The sequence below is a fragment of the Rhodnius prolixus genome, unplaced genomic scaffold, assembly GCF_049639745.1.
Source record: "Rhodnius prolixus isolate KJV_2025 unplaced genomic scaffold, Rpr scaffold_8, whole genome shotgun sequence".
Taxonomy (NCBI): Eukaryota; Metazoa; Arthropoda; class Insecta; order Hemiptera; family Reduviidae; genus Rhodnius; species Rhodnius prolixus.
Window position 1 is genome coordinate 29,918,972 of NW_027411593.1, and position 22,027 is coordinate 29,940,998.

The 22,027-nt window shown below is 30.3% G+C and overlaps 2 protein-coding genes across 2 annotated transcripts in view; one reads left to right on the forward strand and one right to left on the reverse strand.

Annotated features, from left to right (window-relative positions):
• Mat89Ba (nucleolar protein 6 Mat89Ba) overlaps positions 1 to 13,290 on the reverse strand; it is a 57,338-nt gene extending 44,048 nt beyond the window's left edge. The window contains exon 1 of the mRNA XM_074122264.1: positions 13,147 to 13,290. The gene's annotated coding sequence lies outside the window, so the exon portion shown is untranslated. The remainder of the gene's footprint in view (positions 1 to 13,146) is intronic.
• The window catches only part of GABA-B-R3 (gamma-aminobutyric acid type B receptor subunit 3), a 146,642-nt gene that overhangs the window by 19,600 nt on the left and 105,015 nt on the right, over positions 1 to 22,027 (forward strand). The window lies entirely within an intron of this gene.

Genomic DNA, 22,027 nt, shown 5'->3' on the forward strand with positions numbered 1-22,027 from the left:
GTTGGGATAAACCTGCATAACATTGAAGTCAAGTCAAAGAAAGATGTATACCTTCCATACATTAGTGGATTGTAGATCGTTAAGTATTTATAAGTGTGTCATAGGCATAAAATCCACACAGTCTGCACAAACTAGGTGACTATTTCTACTTTTTTATTAATTTATTAATATGTTTCTAACTTGGATGACTTATTTGTCCAATCCAGTATTGATGATTTAGATCTAGTTGTCAGAGACCGAAAACAAACATGATCTTCACCTAATTAGGTAACCATTACAACATTTCTATAAATTTTTTACTTTCACATTTCCAAATTAGATCGACTGTATTTGTACCATCCAGTATTGACATAAATATTGTGTTCAGGGACCGAATATTGACATAATTTGTTCAAACTAGTTAACTATTACAACTTTTCCATTGGGTTTTACTTTTTAATTACCAAATTAGATCGACCTTATTTTTATCATCGGTACTAACATAGATCTAGTAGTCGGAGACATAAAATATCATTAGAAGAAAATACTAATAGTTGGCCATCTGTGTTAGGCACAACTTGGTGAGTGACGCCTGAGATATGATAAAGCTATTTTTGTTGATGAATCTATATGAATAATCAGGAAGCCACTGTTTTCAGGAAGATTGAAATCGCCATAATGAAGCAAGAAACGGAGTAAAGTAGATTTGTTCAATGTCTTTTTGCAAAATATGTTATGCATATTTCATAATTCCATTAAATATGAATTGAAGTTGCGTTGGACAGCAAGCAGAACAACGCCAGTTTAGCATTAGAAACTTATTTCTTTGGGATTTACCCAGACGCATATCTCCTTACACCTAATCTAACAGACAGGACTGGAGAGATGCCAACAACAAATCCCTGGTTTGTAATGGGATAGATTGATTGATTAGCACGGAATCTAATTAAACTTGAATTTTGATCAAAGAATTATGTTTAGAATGCAGACAACAGATGGATTCATGTTTCTATTCAGATATACGAGAGTTAAGCCATTTATAACAAAGAACTTAAGGCAACTGCAGATTTTTGAATATCTATTGCAATTAGATTAAGAGACAAAAATTAATGCTTTCAATATTACAAGGTATTCTAAGTATCCAAAGTTAACGAGCATGAGTAGCATCTTCGTGTGCAAATCATTCATTCAAACATGTTTAGGAACTATGCAAAAAAATAAATAAAATAAAATAAAAAGTAGGAATCTCAAAAGTTCTGTTAGAAATATTCTTTAATAAAAATATTCCTTAACGTTTGGTTCTCTTATCTCTCACTAGATGGTATTAATTAATGAAAACACATTAATTGTTCAGGCAATAAAATATGAAGACAAATGGAGCCCTCAAAACACAAAATTAAGAATAATTTCTTTGATAACTGTTTTGATTTAAAGTATTAGATTTAAGGGACAGTTTTAAAATTAATTTATATGGTATGTAAACGAAGTTTGACGAATGTCTTTCAGAGCTTAATTTATCACAATCTGATTGTTGCTTTCTGCAATGCTGAATTTTTTTCAATTCATTTCTTTTGACTTGATATTTAGCCTCTCTTTGCGTAACTCAGTAACCAACAATAACAAAAAAGTTTAGATAAGCACTATTTTATGACTCTGAAAGTAATAAGAAAACAACAAAAAAAAAAACAAAGATCAGGATTAGGAAACACAAATAATGAGATCTGGTAAGTTGAAATCCAAATTTTTATTAACTTAATTTTGGCTTAAGCAGTAAATTCTCAGGTGTAAGTTTGTAGCTTATATGAGTATTTGTCTGTTGAATACTCACTGGCTTTGTAAACAGTTACAAAGCCAAATAATTCATGCGTGCTTTGTCGTGTGAGTAAGCCTGCGGCAGTCGAAAACACTCTCATATAGAAAACCATTTTTTTTGTAACGGATTTAAATTTCAACTATACACTATGGTTGCCACAAAATTCACTTTTGTTTTTTGTTCTCTTATAAAGTTTCAAGTTTTGTTTAATTGTCTTAAAATATTGAAGTTAAAATCTACCGTATTTTTAAAAGATTCTGCACGTGATTAATTAAAGTTTTAGATTAATAAATAATAATGAAGTAGAATTACTTGTGGTATCGTATTTCAACAATTGCCGCAAATGAATCCACTGAAAGTTATTTATGCTTGGTTTTCATCAGGCAATTCGACGACAGTACGAACACTCGCAGTAAAATGTAAAGTGACTTTCAAGGATCACCGCAGGTCAAAAGACTCCATGGCTTACGAATGCAGGACTTGGATACAAATGACGCTGGACATCAGCATAAAACTCATTTTAAATACACCTGATGATTGACTTATTTGAAACTTCCAAAAATAGCATTCTTCGGTTAGTTGATAACTTTTGTTTGCCTGACACTTTCGCGTCATTTTGGGATCATTAAAACATTCTGTTTTTTATACATTGATAATCTGGTTATCCACGGGCGTGTTAAAAAACGAGATTATTGCTTTTAATGAAAACAGATTAATTACCCTTTATTTAGAGTATCTTAGCCCTCCGTTAACTTTAGAAGTACCTGTAAAGGGGCTTACTGAACTGGATAATCTCTTAAAAATTCTTACAAAAGAAAAAGAGCTCTCTTTTCCTGCATCAGAGTACGTTTAAGAAAGTGTTATTATCCTCTCATTTGATTTTTTGAGTGAGGCGCTAGTAAACATGTGGAAGTCCTGGCACCTCTGTCTTCACCTAATATTTAAAGGCCAAGATCAGTCAAGCCTAAACACAAAAGTAAAAAAATAAATCACGTACGATAGAGTAGTTCTTCTTGATTAATGCGCATAAAACACAGCAAGTTTTGGTGTTTGTGTAAAGAACACAAAATTGCAATGTGTTAAATATACTCGTAGGTCTACATCCAAAAAATTGCTCCATCATGAATCATCGAAGGTAATTTAATTAAAATAAATTATACTGTCAGTGAATTACACTTTACTTTTTATAAATTATACATCTAACTATTAATTTAATTAATATAATTTTTATTTATTTATCCTTTTATTGAAATTTACACCTGTACCTACAGGGTACAATAAGTAAATGCGAATATAATTTAAATTTTAATATTTACTTAAATATTACAGCAAGATGTTTTTATATACCCCTAAGGTTCCCAAATTAGGATAAAATAAACGCGAAAAAATCAATACAAACTCTTAAGTTTCGCAAAGTGATAATTATTTTGCTAAAAGAAGATAAAGTGAAGCTTTACTTAACTTTATAAACTGTATGCCTGTTAAAGCTCTAAAGACGACATAGTCTCTAAGTTCTACTCTCGGAATAGTAAGTAAAACAAAAACTATTAAAATTGGTAATAATTCCCTTTTCAATTTTGAAAGTTAATAGTAACTTCTTTAAGGCTACGAAGCGAAAAAAATTGTAAAACAGCGACTGTAATGTTTTCTCATCTGAATTTTGAAAACGTGCAATTTCCCATTAACATCTGTCCTAAATCTTGCAAAACATTTAATTGCAATGTCCTAAACTTGTTTTTAATTTAAACCTCCTTTCAACTTAAATTAACATTTTTTTTAAATAAAACTTTCTAGAACTTACTTTAATCATTTAAACCTTTCTAGATAAAAATAAAAGATTACCTGTGATTGAAAAAGTTTAATTTCACCGACTAAAAGGATGTATTCATTTAAGATAATAGTTTAAACTGGCAAAAGGTACAATTTGATTGAAAAAGATTTTCAACATTGGTAAATCGCAGTTTTACTCTGAAATAATGTTATTTTTTGGTTTTGGTTTAGAGTTCACACATACTCTTTGCCTCCCGTTTCATGCAAATTAGATAGTAGTAATAACTAGTGTTCCATCACAATATTTATCTAATTAACTTAGAATACACTAGCTAAGAGAATTGTTAATTGATTAATAAGTTATGATCTATTTATTCAATGAAACTAAACATGCTGTAACAAAATTAAATCAAACTAATTCTCATAAGAGATAAATATTTTAATCTAGAATGGTGATTACAATTAGCATGAGATTCATTTTATATAAAGCAGAGAGCGTTCAGTAAGTAGTTGGTTGGATATTATAGCGTCGACCCTTTTACTTTAATGAATAATTAAGAGCCTAAAGGCTATTCACTTATTCATGTTATTAACCTATTCTACATTGCAAATAATATTTTAAATCTACAATTTCTTTTATTTAATTTTTCCATTATCTTTTACACATTTACTTGTCCTATGTCAGTTGTTTGATATGTTTCGCCAAGAATATTTAATTATTAATTTGGTTATAAGAAAACCAAAACAAACTAGCTTCAAAATATTGTATAAAAATGTTACAGTGTTATTGTAATATTACAATACATGAGATTATAGTAGATAAGATGAGATTATATTGTGATTCATACATAAGATTTATTGTTTATGGATTGTGAAGATAATGTAAATTTATTTCTGGCATTATCCTATCGTTACACTTCATTTCTCAATCAAACAAGAGTTCTGCTTCAATGAATAGTTTCAATCAAAATGCATTTATTCATTTCTGTGTTTGTTGTAATGCATAGTTGTACAGTATTGAATAATTTTGTCATTCAACATTTCTCGTCTAGTAAAAACCTAGAATCAGCTGACTTTAGACAACACTATGACGCACTAGCTGAGGTATAAGAAATTAAAGTCATGAGCAATAGAAGGGTATAATCTTGGAGCAAATCATAATAAAAGAACAGATTAGGTTCTCCTGTCAATTTTTTAATCAAATTTAACTTATTAAAATGCTATAACTACTATCGAATATATAGAATATAAAGGATGTGAAATTTTAGAATCAGTACATTGTGAATGCACTAGCATCCCCAGAATTTCGCCTCTTAACTTAGGCATAGAGGAGCATCGAGATTGTTTTTTTGTTCGTCTGGCGAGGATCGGTGTAAAGTATTAAAAGTAAATGCTTTACATTCTGTTTTTGATTCTGAGAACATTTTTATAAGATGAAGTGGGAAACTTGATGTCTTTAAGCTATTCAAAAAATAATTAATTAATTGAAATCATTACTTTGAAAAAAAAACTTTGATTAGGAACGGGTTAGTTTATTGTACTAGATTCCCATAGCGAGATCCCAGGTTCGGACCAGCTGCCTGGTGCCTTAGATTCTCCCTACCTTCAGCTCACTCACTTAGCTTCCTTGAGCTTCCTACAGTTCACTTTCAGAGATTTCTTTAAGAGAGATTGACCTCTGCTGGGAGGCCGGCAGTCCACTGTGAAAAGCTTTTGACGCCAAAGATCTCAGATGTTGACATGACTAAATTGAAAATTTATATATATGTATATATTTAAGGTAAAAACAGTCGAGTACCTACATAAAAAAAGTAAGTTAGTTTTTATATGACAATAAAATATAACATTCTTTAATTTAATGAGTAAATTTGTCTCCAATAAAACCATATATAAAATATTCCTAAATTTTTAAACTTGTTTTTTCAACTAAATGGAGACAAAACACACCTCACCGGAATATAATAAGAAAAAGTTTTGACCCTTTTTCTTTGGAAATAATGCCAAGTAATATTTCAATAAAGATAATAGCAGATAAAATTATAATTCCTAAATTATTTACAGTTCATTTGGAGTAAATGGATGTATTACCACCGAATATTGAACTGACCATATAACATGTTATGTTATGTTGTACCTTCACCATACATGTGTTACGTTTTACTCACCTACCACTCCTCTCTAACAGGCTCCTCTTTGCTAACCTCTGTTTTCATTGATCACTACTGGTGCGAAAATACACCGCTGAGAAAGTTATTTTTGGATTTGCAACTTAATATTCAATACGCTCTAAATAAATAGGAAGGTAATTTTCAAAATTAGCAGATCAGTTTCCAGATTTAAACTATCGGGAATTTAATAATTTTAAAAATTTATTTTCCTTTTCCTCTTCTAGTTGCGAATTTGCAATTTTATTTTACTTTTTTAACTGAGTGTGAGTTTCAATTATAAATATGTGGGTGCGAAGTAGAGTGTTCATTGAATGTAGGCCAGGCCATTCAACTGTAATAATTTAAATATAGTGATTTCCACTTGAACAGTTTTTAGCCTTACTGGCAAGGTAACGCCATATTGTGTAAAAAGTTAATTATGCGAAAAATTAAATTCGCTAAATATGCGTCAGAAAAAAAGTTTAATTTAATTTTTTTCCCTCGTTACTAGTAAATGCAGTGAATTCTAATCTAACCAAGGATTGTTTAATTCATAGTCAATAGCGCGAGTAATTCAAAGTTTTAGTTGAAGTATTTTTGTAAGTCTATTTTTATAATGACAATAGAACTTAGTAATGATAAACTAAATCTAAAGTTTAATCAGAAAATTATAAACATAACAATTCTACATTAAAAGTGTTGTCAAACTTTATTCTGATGAAAAACATCTGGGGAACTTTATATGAAAGAACTGACATTTGAGAATTAGATTTATATAATAGAAGTTGAAAATTTGGCCAATTACCTTCATTAAAAATAAACATTATTTATATTAACAAAAGTTAAGGAAACAATAATTTTAGGCGAATTGTGTAAAAGTCACTCACTCACTCGAGGCACCTTTGATGTATGTGTTAGTAAAAGATGTTAAACTAAAAAGCCCAAATATTTTCCGTGAATTTTCATTAATCAAAATGTGGATTCAGATAAAAAAAGACACGGGTAAAAAAGTCGAAAGAAACAGAATTACAGAACAGGAAGATCTTAGTTCAAGGTCTGTCTTACAAAGGCACCACGATAGCCTAGCTGTTAGAGGCAAGGCCCGCAAAGCTAAGAAGTATTGTAATACTGGGTTCGTTTCTGGGTAATACTGGGTCTACGCCATGGATTTTATTTAATGGTTACCATGTTAAACTTATTAGCTAGTCACCATCCATTATTCGACAACTAATTTGGAATTTGGACGTTAAATCGAACCTGACAAAAATAGAAGTTTACTTTCCTCCTATGGTTACAATTGTTGCTACAATTAAAGCTACAATAATAAATAACTGTTAACAATCTGTAAAGAAGAAGGATAAATTGTTTATAAACAATAACGCTTACAAAATGAATAAAAACTAGAGGTGAAAACATTGTGATAAAGGTTTTGTTAGTGGAAAATCATGTCAACTAAGAAAATCCATCACAGAAACATCAATCAAACTCTTTCCATTTAATAAAACATCACTGTGAATGTCTTTCCGTGATTATTTTTACGAAGTGAGAAATTTTACATCTAAAATAAAATTAAAAATTGTTTAACTCTTCATTTTTTGAAAAGTAAATATTGTTTACTTTAAATAGAAATAATTTATAAATAAATAACGTAATCACAATAAAACTGTTATTCAAAGTTCTTTCTAGTTTTATTTCTGGGGACATTTAACTAAATCGCAATTCCTCGTTTTAAGCAAATGAAGTTTACATTTTAAATTCCTTAAAAAACAAAAAAAAAATGCATTCGAACAGTAGGTAAAAATTATTGCACAAATCTCTTTCTTTTTTACTTTCTCTTACGCTTAAAGTACGATCGTGTCTAATTTACGGAATTGATGTTCACCGTTTTAAAGACCGCTGATTACGAAAAATGGTTTTTAGAATAGATGTATGTATGTGCGAGTTTTATTCTACCAAAAGAGGCCCTATTGAAGGTAAATTTATCTATCCTTCATTAATGAAGCTTCATGATACATAATTATGGAAACTATTATGCCAGTTTTAAATGAATAAATTAATTAAACATATAACAATAACGATCATATAAAGTAGTAACAACTAATATATGAAAGTCAACAAAATTTTATACCCCTAAAAAATCTTTCAGTAATTATAGTGGACAATTTGTTAGTTTTTAGAGAATAATGGGACTTTGCAATCTTGGTCCTGAGAAGTCGCTTCATTTGCTAGTGTGTTACTAGAGAACTGTCCAACTTTTCGGGCGTACATTCAAAGTGGAGCAAAGAATTTTCGGTACAGCAGGGCGGTGAAGCTATTAAAATTAAACTTAACAATATTCAGCAAAACAAGAGGACGTTAATGCCAGGCCATTAATCTCCAAAAATGATAAGTATCAACAATAAATTTAATAACGCAATTCTCTTCTTAGTAGCAGAAAATCAGCTTCATTTATTTTTAATGAGTTTGGTAAAGTTAATTATTTACAATTTTCACTCAACAATAATTGAGTATAAAATTCCATTTTCTTAACTTCATTAATTTAAATATTGCTCGGTACAAGTCGAAAATTGATTAAGATAAACTTTCTAAGTTTACCAAAACAAAATCATTTTCGTAATTTTTAATTAATAGCAGAATATTTTGGCTAAATCTGACAAATTGAGGTAAATACCATCTTAGCACAATGTGTAAGACAAATATTTTGTAAAAGATACATGTTCTGAAGCTGCAAGTAGAGGAAGAATTGTGAATATCAATTAACACACTACCTTGGGTTTTAAGAAACGAAAAGCTTGAATTTATTGAGGCGACCCAATTAAAAGACCTTAAATATCCTAAAATATTTTTAGACAGATCTATTCCACTGCTGTTTACTCCTGAACAAAGTTTTAAAACCTTAAACACAATGTAACAAAATTAGAAAAATTGGTTAAAAAAGATTACATTAACTAATATAATATTAACTAGAGAAAAATATTAACCTAGTCGAAGAATTCTAGATTCTTTGTACATTTACTTAAAGGTAACTAGAAATTGTGTTATTGTTTGGGGGGCTATTTCTCAAGGTTTTCTTTTACTTTGTAAATAATGATGCTTAATTTTTCATTTTGGATCTTTTCCAAAATAAAATGTGATAGCAAAAGCCCTTTATGTGTTCGCCTCAGTGTTCAACTCGTAATCACAATATAATTTCTGGTAAGCACAATAAAACACATGCCTTCATCTCAAAAATTGTTTAGGTATTACTAAATTAACTACTCATTGTGTACAAAAGAATGCACTTGTTTTGAATTGAAGAGATTCAATTCAGTCGTAAAACGACCTTGATAAACAAAAAATAAAAATAAGAATACGTCCATTACAAAATTGAAATTTTAAAAATAAAATATCACTTAAAATACAATTTGAAAATCATTAAGGAGTATAACGTTTCATGTCACAACTGACTGATCTCAATTTCCGCACAGTGAACCCTGATAAATGAATACTGTAACATCAAAAACTAATTTAGCAATCTCAACAACAAATTGCTAAATAAAGAAAAAAAAAACTTTATCGAATGGATGAAAGTAAATTTACATTTGCCTTTAAAATTGAATTTTTATAACTGCAAGGATATCGCGATACCTTAAGGCAAACCAAACAAACAGCATGGCATAAAATATGAGTTTTTGAAGTCTCGTTAATCCTAAATAAACAGTCGTTAATCCTAAATAAAATAATATCCGAAAGAAAGATGAAACAAAATGATAATCTAGTTTAAGAAATCCAGAGTTTCAACAGTTAAGCAAATTAGAATTACTTATTTTCGAGCTTAATGATGCTAATAGATTAAAAAGAAACTGCAGAAAAAAAATGCTCCTTAGATATTCTTTGAGGTTCCTTCATAAGAATGTATGAAAAGTATGGATTTTAGAGATATATCCGTGGATTGTTTTTTGATAGTTGCCTATAGAATTGCGCCTGGAAGTGCAAAATTCTACAATAGTTTTTCTAATCTTTGTAGAACCCCGAAAAATGTAGGTGAACTGTTGCGATTCCCTACTAACCCCTGAGTAATGTTTTTCTAAAAATGAACTTTCATTCACAGTTGTGATTGAAACATTTAAATTGTTACGCATCTAAATACATAATTCTCTAAATTTTACTTTTTCAACCCATGTCGAAGGACCAGGTTTCAGAGACATCAACTTTGCTACTCTGCTCTTCAAAGCTGAATTTAAAATGTCTTTGTTCATGTTTTATGACTTGAGTATTAGTCGAAACTCAAGCTTTACGAGAAATATTCCACTTTATTCTTCCTAAATTTAAAGTATTAATTCCCTTTTATTTTTACTATTATAAGTTTTATTACTACTAAGGGATAAGAAGTCATATTGGAATGAGATCCTCGTTCGGACTTAAGCACCCTATAAAAACTAGTTGAATAGTTTCAAAATGTATTAACTACATGCAGTGGTTATGCTAAGTTCTGTAGGTGGAAAAATTATAATAAAATTTACTCGGAATCAATTGTAACCCTGGGGAAAGTTGAGACAAGTAAATAATTGATGAATTTTTATTTAATAGTTATTCATTTACTTTATTCAATAGTTTTTCTCAAAGAATGTTCTTGTGTTCTTCTCTTAAGAACTTAAGATACACTAAATGTTTGTAACCTCGAATGCCAAGAATTCTTTTTAAAGAAAATGTGAGAAGTAGCTTATTTCAGATTATTTTACATTTATTAATTTTACAATAGGATGAAAAAATAAATGCCAGTTTAAGTCGTGATACATTTATTCTGCCGAGCTTTCGACCTAGGGACTAGGTCATCTTCAGGGCTAGTTTACAAAGTAATATTTTACATTACAGGGTTGGTGTGTGTCTTCTGTCTTGTCTGTTCACACTCAGTCCATTAACAGACAAGACAGAAGACACACACCAACCCTGTAATGTAAAATATTACTTTGCCCTGAAGATGACCTAGTGCATAGGTCGAAAGCTCGGCAGAATAAATGTATCACGACTTAAACTGGCATTTATTTTTTCATCCTATTGAAACTATGAATCAGTCACCAAAAATAATGAACAGCAATTAATTTTACATATTATTTATTTATTTATTTTACATCTGCAACTGTTAGGGTCTGAACACATATTGAGAGTCATTTGTAATTAATTCTATGATAAATTATTAAAAGGAAGTTTCCAAGTAAAAAGTCTGGTGACGAAATAAAAAAAATGCAAAAAGAAATAACAAGAAAACAGTGCTAAGACTACAGCAGTCGATGCGTGCTCTTCCAGCCCCCCCAAAAAAACATTTAAAGAGTAAATTCAACTGGACACAAATACATTTCCTTCTATGAGATTATTTACAAAGTGGATATGGTAGATTAAAGTAAGAACAAGTCTAGAGTGTAAATGGTGCCGCCCGGCACTTCTATGATTGGGTTTTTATGTTAGGTCCAGAATAGACAAAGAATTAACACATCACTTAAGTATTCAGTAGGTGGAAAGGTTTAGATGCTGAGCAGTAGAGCAAAAAATTATAAAAAAAATTTGTTTGCCGATGCAATCGTTCAATTTTTATGATAATATTTCTACCAACATTTCGTAATATTAGTTGTAGTTCTTATGTTTATGTATAATCATGCAACAACATCACTCCCACGTTCCTGTAAATAAACAATAGAACAAAATCCGGCAAATAAAACAGGGTAAATAAATAAAATACTAAAAAAATGTCAGTTATGAACATTTTTACTTTATTAGAACGGAAATATTTCAAAACTATGCTCCCTTAATTAGAGAATATTGTTGGATTTTGGCGTAGTTAACTTTTAATTGCAATTTATAAAAGTTCAACTAAGAAAAAGTTTAACCAAGAACTACGTAATTGAAGCTGCACAACAATTTTGTCCACTCTAAACTGTGAAGTTTTTTCGTTTCTATCATCTCACATATTAAATAGAAATTATGACTTTCTAGACCGATTTTTTTTTTCCAATTATGAAGCAGAAATCCATTATATAACAATCTTTTAAACTTTATAATAAGGTGACATAAATGTGGTATACTATAAGTTCTTTATTGCTCATGAAATGCTATTTTATTTTATTTTTATTTTTTGCCCCATCAAAATATTATAAATAAAGAGTTTACAGCTAATTGAGAAGGTGTTAAAATGACTCCATCATCAAAGAGATGTTTTACAGATATATTTCTCCTCCTTTCTCAAACAAATTACTTTAATGACTACTTTGATGCCGTTATGAAGTGAGAGGGAATAAGTACATTCTTTCGGGAATTGTATTTTACTGCAGAATCATCACATGAAATTTTTTAAAACAATCTAAATCTTTTTAACTAGCTCATCAAGCGGATTAATTAAAATTCAATAATTTTTTTTTTCAGATTAATGATTACATTAGAAATTAGATTTAATGAAAGAAAGAAGATCAATAAGTACTAAATGAAGTACCTTCGATAAAATTGAAATATCTGTCGATCGGAAAGTACCTACTGATCCTAAGGGAAAACAATGTGGTTCACCTTTCTAATTCTGCACTTATTTCCAAGATTCAATTTAAGGAATTGAAATTTCACTGACTTATACTTTTCTATCTTTCTTTTCTACTTATACTTATTCTTTTAATGTTTCTTGACAAAGCCATTTGGTCAAGTGGGACGAGAGTTCGCTAGCTGACAGTTCGACCAAACCTAAAAGCTGAGCCTTTCCGTGAAATATAAACGTAATAACAAGCTACTAACTTGAACTACTTAAAAGTGGTGTTTGGTTCAAAAGAACGTGTTAATTGAGAAAAATTGCAATAGATACAGTGAAAGAAACTTGTAAGAATATTTAAATATCCGAAAATACTTTGTTTCAGAAAACTAAAATTTAGCAAGAAAAGCAGTATTATGCTATGGCGCACAGGTTTGGGGCTGCTTAAATTTACAAGAAGTAGAGAAGCTGCAGAAATACTTCCTAAAGAGGTTATTCTATCTGCCTCCAAACACACCCGATTATGTCCTATACCTGGAAACTTCCATCCCACCATTGTATGGCTACACTCTTAAAATGCACATCAATGCACATAGACTACATCCGTAAAGTATTAAACTCCCAAACAGACTGAATAATTTTTTAGCCAATGTAATAATATAAAAAAAAATATCCTGGTATAAGCACATTAAAGATGTAGTAATCAGTTTCAAATAGAAATTTACAAGAAAATTCTCAAAAACCTTCCATCCTAAAAACTTAATAAATAAACTTGAATTAAATAATAAAATGGAAATGCTAACCAGAGTTGATAAAAGTGAATTTCATAAATTATATTCAAAACTAGATCCTCACGAGGCAGAATTCCATATCCACCATAATGCAATAAATCTATATAGTAAATCTCTCATTTAAAAGCTAGAGGCGAACTTTAGACTTGAACTACCAACCTTGGAGTAAGAATAGGGTGTTTAGGTGCTCCTTGTGCAATCTAAATGTCCCTGAAGATACTAGTCACTTCCTAGGAATATGCCCAATTCAAGGGGAATTCAAAAAAGGCATATTTTGGTAAAATAAAATTAAATCAAGAGGAGGTGGTCAACTTATTAAATAGTACCAACTGGACAACACTTGCTAAAAGTACCTAAATAAATGTATAAAATATAGGAAGTCCCTGGTTGACCACTTCCAATAAGATAACAATAAATTATTAGATAAAAAAGACTGTAAATTTCGGAAATATAATTTGTAATATTGAATATTAAATGTACTTTGTTTTGTATTTCAAATTAAAATGTATGAATATATGTACATTTCTGAAATAATTAAATAATAAATACTGTAATTAGAGGCTAAACTTAAATTAGGCAAATCTACAGTCGGCATAAAGCCATTGTCTTGTACGCTTTTTAGTATATTGTGTTTGTATTTATGTATGTTGTAAAATAAAAGCCTTTATTCAATCATTCAAAAATAAATTTAAACAATTCAATTAAATTCAAAAGCAAATGGTCACAATTAAAAATTTAACCAAATATTTTGTCTACATAAAAGTTAATTCCGCCCTAATTTACCTTTTTAAAAGGCCCTATTTTCGACTTTCAGATTTTATTCAGAATTCTTTTGTCGTTGTAAAATACTGATGGTGACATTAACTATTGTTCTCCAAGGATTTTGTTCTCCCTTTTGTTCTTTGGTTTGTAAGAAAGGACAGACTCTTTCTAACAGATAAGACCAATCTGATGGCCCTTCCACAAGAAAAAGAAAAACTGGTATCTCCATTTTATGTTTACTTGAGAATGGCAAATAAAGTTTTCCTCGTTTGAGGCCAATGGAAATATAGAAAGTGTCCTTGTGAGGAAAATGCCGCAACGAAAACAAAAAATGTAGTCGATGAGGAGTGTCGCTGCCAGGGAAACCACGTTGTGTAAACTTTCCCGGTTTACTGGTTACAGGGGTAAAACACTTGCAGATGAACCGAGCATTAACAAACATGTCTTAGCCTGAGGTTTTAAATATCTAAAGGCTAAAGTTCAGCCAGAGAATAACTTAAAGAAAGACTAATATAAAGTTTAATAATAGAATAACTAGCAAATCTAAAACTAAGCTTAGTGCTCAAGGCGATACCTCTGTTACGGGTAGAGTAGTCTAAAAATAATTCTTTTCACTTTCAGCAGTGGCGTATCCTGATTTCACCGATGGTATGCAATTTAGAGGCTATTCAATTTTAAACAAAATAAATGTCAATAAATCACCATTACTGCGAAATAAAACTCTATCCACACTGTCACACAGATAGATCAACGTTCTATTATTAAAGAAAACGTATACAAAAGGAGTTCGCAACGAGTTTAATGGAATACTTTTTTAAAAAATAAATAGAATGTCTTCTGTTGAGGGATCACTGTTAAATGAATAAAAACAAAAAAGAAATATATATATATTTTTTTTTACTGACATAAAAGAATCTATCTACTCGTATCTACCTTCTCATAGAACTGTACAAAACTATAAATTGGTTTTAGTTTCTCTATATACTCGTAATCTTAAAGAGAGAGAAGTAGTTAATTCAACAGAAGAATGTGTAGGTTAGAAAAAATAAACAAGTATTGCACGTATCTACATCGCAAATCTCGCAATAACATAAAATTTCGCTAATTGTTTAGTTTGGTAGGAGTTTAACAGATATAAAAAATAACTGGCTGGATTTCGCCGCGAACTTCAGAACGATTATTACTGTACATCATTTGAACAATTTCCATCTAATGTAGGTTCTCAAATTTAATAAATTACCCGAAGTTGAAACTGGAGAGTAAATGTTTTTTTTTTTATTTCACATCCAGGAATCGTATCAGCAGCAGTACCAAAAACAATATTAAGAAATTACAGGGAAGGGATTAGCTATGAGGTTAGCATACTGGACTCCCACGCGGAGGTCCCGGGTTCTAATCCAGCAGCTGACCCTTAGATTTTCTCTTCCTAGGAGCTTCTTACAGCTCACTGTCCGATGATGGACAGTGTTGTCTGTAACGAGAGAACACTGTCCGGAGGCCGCCAGTGCACTGGAAAAAGCTCCGGGCGCTAATAACCTCAGCTGTTGATGCGCAAAAAAAAAAAAAAATTAAGAAATTAATAAAAATATTCTTAATTGTAAAACTGCTATTTATTCCATACCACTTCCAGTAAATACTTTACTAAGAAAATGTAAGTTACTTTTAAGAACAGTGGGTAGATTTAACGGGCCGAAAAGCGTCTGCTAAAAACATTGCATGTTTAGGGAATACTATAAAATACCCTTACTTCAAGAGTCTTCTAAATGTGACGAGGTTATCTAAATAGCAAATGGCATCATACTGGTATATTAAATTTTAGTATTTGTCCTAGCTGAATATCAAAATGCAATATTATGCTGATTTTAATTTAAAATAAAGAGTAAAAGCGATTACATCACATTTACATACAGTTTGTGAGTGGCTGTTGGAACTAGTTGACTATCTTAGTCTATAATTCATTCAATTGTGGTTACTATGGTACATTTGAAGACATAACTCTGGCTGCAAGGTAACCCGCATGTCAGCAGAACTTTACAGATAAGTCCATTCTATCCACGATCCAACTTTGCGGTCTCCATCGCCAGATGGTACATTTGCCCATGTCAACAACGCGTCTATGTGAGGGCCGACTTTCTTTCATTTATTATCTATTTTTAGCAGAAATGGCAATACAGATGTAAATCAATAAAAGATTTATACACATTATATAAAGAAAAAAAATCATACACAAATATTACAAAACAGGCGAAAGTTCAACTTTGTAAACGAATACAAAATAAATAGAACGTTTCAACTTTTATTAAACGGTAGAATAGCTGTATGAGGGTCGATCAACAAAAACTTCACAAAAAAGCAAAATGTGGAAAACTTCTAACAATGATAATTATTTTCTGTTTTCCTATAAAAGATTCAGCAGCATTCTAGTCAAATTAGACTGACTCCATATGTACAATCAAACATTGACCTTGATATTAACTATGGAATAGAGAAACAACAGCGTTCTAGTCAAATTATAAGACAATTATTTTTAATATTAACCATCGAATACAGAAACAACAGCATTCTTATAAAATTATAACCTAATTCACACTTTTCCGTTAGTTTCTCCTTGTTATTTTTCAAATTAGACTGACCCCACATGTACAATCTAGTATTGGCCTTAATATTAACTATCTAATACAGAAACAGCAGCATTCTAGTCAAATTATAAGACAATTCTCACTTTTTACGATGGTTTTTTACTTGTTATTTTTCAAATTAGACTGACCCCACATGTACAATCTAGTATTGGCCTTAATATTAACTATCTAATACAGAAACAACAGCATTCTAGTCAAATTATAAGACAATTCTCACTTTTTACGATGGTTTTTTACTTGTTATTTTTCAAATTAGACTGACCCCACATGTACAATCTAGTATTGGCCTTAATATTAACTATCTAATACAGAAACAGCAGCATTCTAGTCAAATTATAAGACAATTCTCACTTTTTACGATGGTTTTTTACTTGTTATTTTTCAAATTAGACTGACCCCACATGTACAATCTAGTATTGGCCTTAATATTAACTATCTAATACAGAAACAGCAGCATTCTAGTCAAATTATAAGACAATTCTCACTTTTTACGATGGTTTTTTACTTGTTATTTTTCAAATTAGACTGACCCCACATGTACAATCTAGTATTGGCCTTAATATTAACTATCTAATACAGAAACAACAGCATTCTTGGCAAATTATAAGACAATTCTCACTTTTTCCGATGGTTTTTACTTCTTATTTTTTAAGTTAGATCGATCCAACAAGTAGAATCTAGCATTCTATCAAAGCAATCAAAATATACAATGAAATAAATATTAAATTTGAATAAATATTAATTGTTTAAATAGTTTTAGCACGTTAAGCTCAAGAAATAAATTAATTCATTTTTCAAATTTCTTTGCAATATGACAATCTTAATATGAAAATTCCTTTAGCTATTAATTCTGTAAAACACTAATCGCACATTTAATGCACAAAATAAGATTATAGGAATGGTTTAAAAAAAAAAAAAAAAAAAAAAAAAAAAGGGATATTTTAATGTAAAATATTTCTGTGCGAATAAATTTATAAATTTCGAATCAAGGAAAACAACTTTCCACTAGATAACATGACATAAAAAAAATTTGAATTTATTCATAGAAGTTTCATCAGTGATGTAATTGGGAAATTCGGGTAAATATTTGTATATTTTTAAGATATTCAGAGATCAAAACAACTTTATCAAAGTAGCAAATTAAGGAGCATCTACATAAAAATACTCTTTTATTTGTTATGTATTCATTTTCTTGTCAAATATTTTGATGTATGCAGATTATTGACAGTAACTTTGCTGTCTCTGGGCAACATGCAAAATGAGAAAAGTTGTTTCCAGTGGTTCTGTTGCTAAAGGTTCATTAGGTCGTAAATATGTTGGGCCATGGCTCACATTTCTGATACTTTCATATTTATAAGAATCTCATTTTAAGTTTTATTTCTTTTTTTTGCTTCTTACTAGGCTTAACAAAGAAAGTAAAACTAAGGTTCCTTTTGCTGCAGTGCCCGGGGAACAAGCTCCACCCCATATTATAATATTATTAGCACAAGAAAACTGTATAAAACTTTTAGTAATTATTTAAACCTAAGATCGCATTTATCCTTTTGAAAATAATTATGTAAAAGTTGCGACTAAAATTGGTTTTATTACTGGTACACTTGGTATCTACGAAGACCAAGACACTGTTGCGTGATAAGTGAGAATTTACGAGTATTTGTCTGCTGAGAATCTTGCTTGCATTTACATTCCACCGCTAATTCACTTTTACGTTCCCTTACTTACAATCTTGTGCTATGATCGTGCTTGTTCAACACGCTGTAATCATAATTACGTCGCTTCTGTGACAATTATCCATCTAACTATTACAAAGATCTGCCAGAACGCCCCAGTACAATGTCTCACATATCTGTACGCAAACTAACTATACAAAACAACTTATTTTTTTTAGAAAATATAAATTTTTAAAACTTCCGTGTAAAGGTTTTTAATTTATGTATTTCTTATTTAACATTCCAATTTTTGTAGAGAAAAAAAAGTGGCAGAGAAATTTGATGTCTAAAATACTGAAGTAAATACAAGCAATGAGTCAAATGAAACAACAAAATAAGAAAAACAATGTGCATGAAAGCGTAACCGCAAATAACGTAAAAGCTAAAAAAAAAATATGGTGCTGCCAATTAATTAATTTGGCATAATTCCAAAGAGGAAAGAGTTTGGGGGACCTCTTTAGTTAAATTAAGATAGCTAATAGAAAATTTATAGCAATCTTTAATATGGCTAGTTCTGCTATCTAGAATTTATTTTTTTTAAAATGGCAGACAGATACTTGGGCAACAAAATTTTGTTATTGGACAGTTTGACTGAAAGTGCAATGCTATATTCCAACAATAGTTCCAAATAACCAGTTCAAGCATTCAACTTCTTCGTTTTTTGAAGATATTCTTTCAGCAATTTTTTTTTAAATTTAGAAGAATCTAATAAAATAAATCTGAAGTAATAAACATAATTTAGAAAACTTGAAACGATTGCAAACTTCTAGAAATGAGAGAAAGGAAAAATTCACTCAGCATTTATTTAAATGTTTAATCTTTAAACAGTTAGGGTGTTTCTGATGTAATTTCCAGTGGCGATAAAGTACAACGTATTAAAACCTGGGTCGCTTTTACCTCAGCCAACATGGGTATTACTTACATTCTGAATGGCTCCCAAAAGTGACAAACTTTATTCTATATGAGACGGTTTAAGAAGAACCACTTTTTATAGCTCACATTAGACATTAAATTACCAAACAGTACAAGTTACTTTGCAAATTGGCTAGGAAAGTTGTACTTTTATGAACTAAAATAAAAAAAAATAATAAAAAATTTAAGGACAATTGCAATAAATTGTAAAAGAAAGACTTTCGTAATACTGTAGACTTTACCACAGCCATCTTGTGGGTTGGAGAGAAGAGTATTTTGTTTGTAGTTTTATTTTCTGTGTTACTATTCACCATGGTCACAAAGTAGCCAACGAGCGGTCGTTGGTACTAGTGGAGTAGCAGTACCGCGTAGGTACATTTGGGCTGTTGGAGGAAGTTACCCTACCACTTCTTGTCAGGCAACTACCTGGTCATATCCGCTTACTCCTTCTATTCCATCTAACAACCAAACAGAACATTTTTCAAAGACTACCATCAGATAAAAAAATAAGAAAAATGTGATAAGAGGACAAGAATTATTGGAGCGTTTAATAGATGGCACCAGTCTCTGTACTTTGTCAGTTGGATTATTTAACTCATACTGTTTATTTATCAGTTTAACCATCATCCACAAAAACTTGAAAAGCATTTTACTATTTATCTCGCAAAAATAAACAGTATTTAAAAATATCAAAACATTTTAATTTTAATTATTTCAATCATTTACAGAAATTATTACAAAATATACAAGAGGCCTCCTTGTAACGTTATTCGTTATTTAGGACACCTAAATGTTGCCGGTCCTCTAAATACGTAGACATAAATTACGCTGTCAATCTTGCGCAACAAACTTTTAGCTGTAGTGGCTTCTTTCAGCAGCTAAACTATGCAAATGCCTTCTCTAAAGACAAGTATCGAACTAGAAATAGAACTTCCTAAATACAAATGCCCCCTGAAAGAAACTATTTTACGACATATTGCAAAAGGTGCACACACTAGAAGGTAATGAAAATAATTATTAAAATATTAATCATATTAATATAATTATTTCAGGTAACCAACTTTAAATGTTTTAGTTGTTGTTGATAAGACAAGATACACCTGTAAAAAAGTGAGGAATCTAGGTAGAAAAGAAAATCAATAACAATTTTAATCAATGTAATTAGAGTTGGAAGTACAGCTAGTTAGAGGTCACACAGTTTCCAACACTTATTCCTGTATTTGTACTTAATCACCTTCATTAAAGAAAATCTAGTTTTACACAAATCAGAAGTTGCAAAAGTAAGCAGGATACCTACGCTTTTTTTTTCAATACCAACTCTTGAAATTCGTTCCTAATGGGCAATTCGAGATTGAAGACAGTCTTCAGTTTGTTGTCTGATGAAATGTCTATAACATACAAGAATAAAAAGAATACTTGGTGAAACGCAGCTCTATATTGTTTGGAAATACTTGCAAGTAGTTCGTAGCAATCCAAATAATTCTGCATAAAGAAATCCGGAAGCTAGCAGAGCACTGAAATAAGACAATCACCACAGATATTTAAGGGCCTTAAATTAAAATAATGATAATGATAATACAAATAATAATGTCACAAAGTTAATATTAAAATTGTTAATAGCATAAAGTAAATAATTTTTGTGAACTTTTTTTTTTTTATATATATATCAAATTAATGAACATTACAATCTATTGCTGTAAAAATATGTTCCATATTTTTGAAGATGACCTAGTCCCGGAAGCTTGGCAAAAAGTAAGAAAGTGTGCTTTCTTCCTTTTGGATAATGAATCAATCACCAAAAACTATAAACAATAAGCCACCATATAGGATTCTAAAATAAGAATGCTGTGTTTTCTGATGTTTTCCATGTCTACGAGTTCCTGGAGTAGGACCTGAAATAATAGACGATGAAAGATACTTGGCTCCTTACCAAGACTTTAGTCCAATAAAATCTTCCTGCCGAAATTATCCTAATGAATAGCTTTTGCTTTTCCTTATCAAGCCGAAACGACCGTCTGGCGATGCAGACATTGATTAACCACCATGCTCAAAATTTTCTAACAAGTATAGCGATCAGTTTTATGTAATGGGGCTCAAGAGGGTGGGTGGAAGTAAAATTTTCCTGCCGCTAAAGTTTTCCATTAAAATACCTTACATGTTCTGCATTTTTCTTTAGATGGAAACTGGACTAGAAACTATATTTTCCTACATCTTACGGCACAATTATAGTTACCTCTTAAAATAAGAGTTTTTACATTTTCCTGAGCGTAAAAGCTGATGAGTTTTACGAGAGGTCTTTTAAGGACCTCTGACTGGAAGATTCTGGCTGAAAAACAGGAGTTTCTTTAATCTTGAAGAATTTGAAGTTAGATAATCTTAGCTGTTACAAAGTATCATTTCTAGACTGGAGGAGGTTTTGAGCAATTGTCTCTTGTAGATAAAGAGATTTAGCCTCTCACCTTTACCATCTATAAACTGCTTGATCACAATGAATGCTGATTTAACTGGAAAGGAAAACGTGAAGTGTAATATCGAGGTTACGCGGCAGTAGTTAAAGTTGATTAAAGAATCGCTGAATTCAATTATAAGTCTTCTGGGTCGCTGAATTCCAAATTCTCTTTTCACTTCAATTTTCGCGATTAGATTATAAGGTTTAAGTATATTGAATGTTCTAAACTGGCCTCTCTTTATGAAAAACGTAATTTTATTAAAAGGATGGAAATATAGAATTAATTATTAAAAATCTTGAATATCAATTAGTTATTCCATACCTATAATATACAAAAACCAAGAAACTAAATTCAAATATAATTATTTTTATCTATTATTCGCTTGCATCATTTATTTTTAGATATTTATTTTGTTTTAAACTGATCTGAGAGAAGATGTTTAGTTTTTGTTCTTTATGACCAAATTTCGGCAGACGGTTTATCCATGCCTTATTTTGAATGTTATTTTTGCCCAATAGAATTGTATCTATAATTAAACAATAACTTTATTATTACTCATCTAGATTTT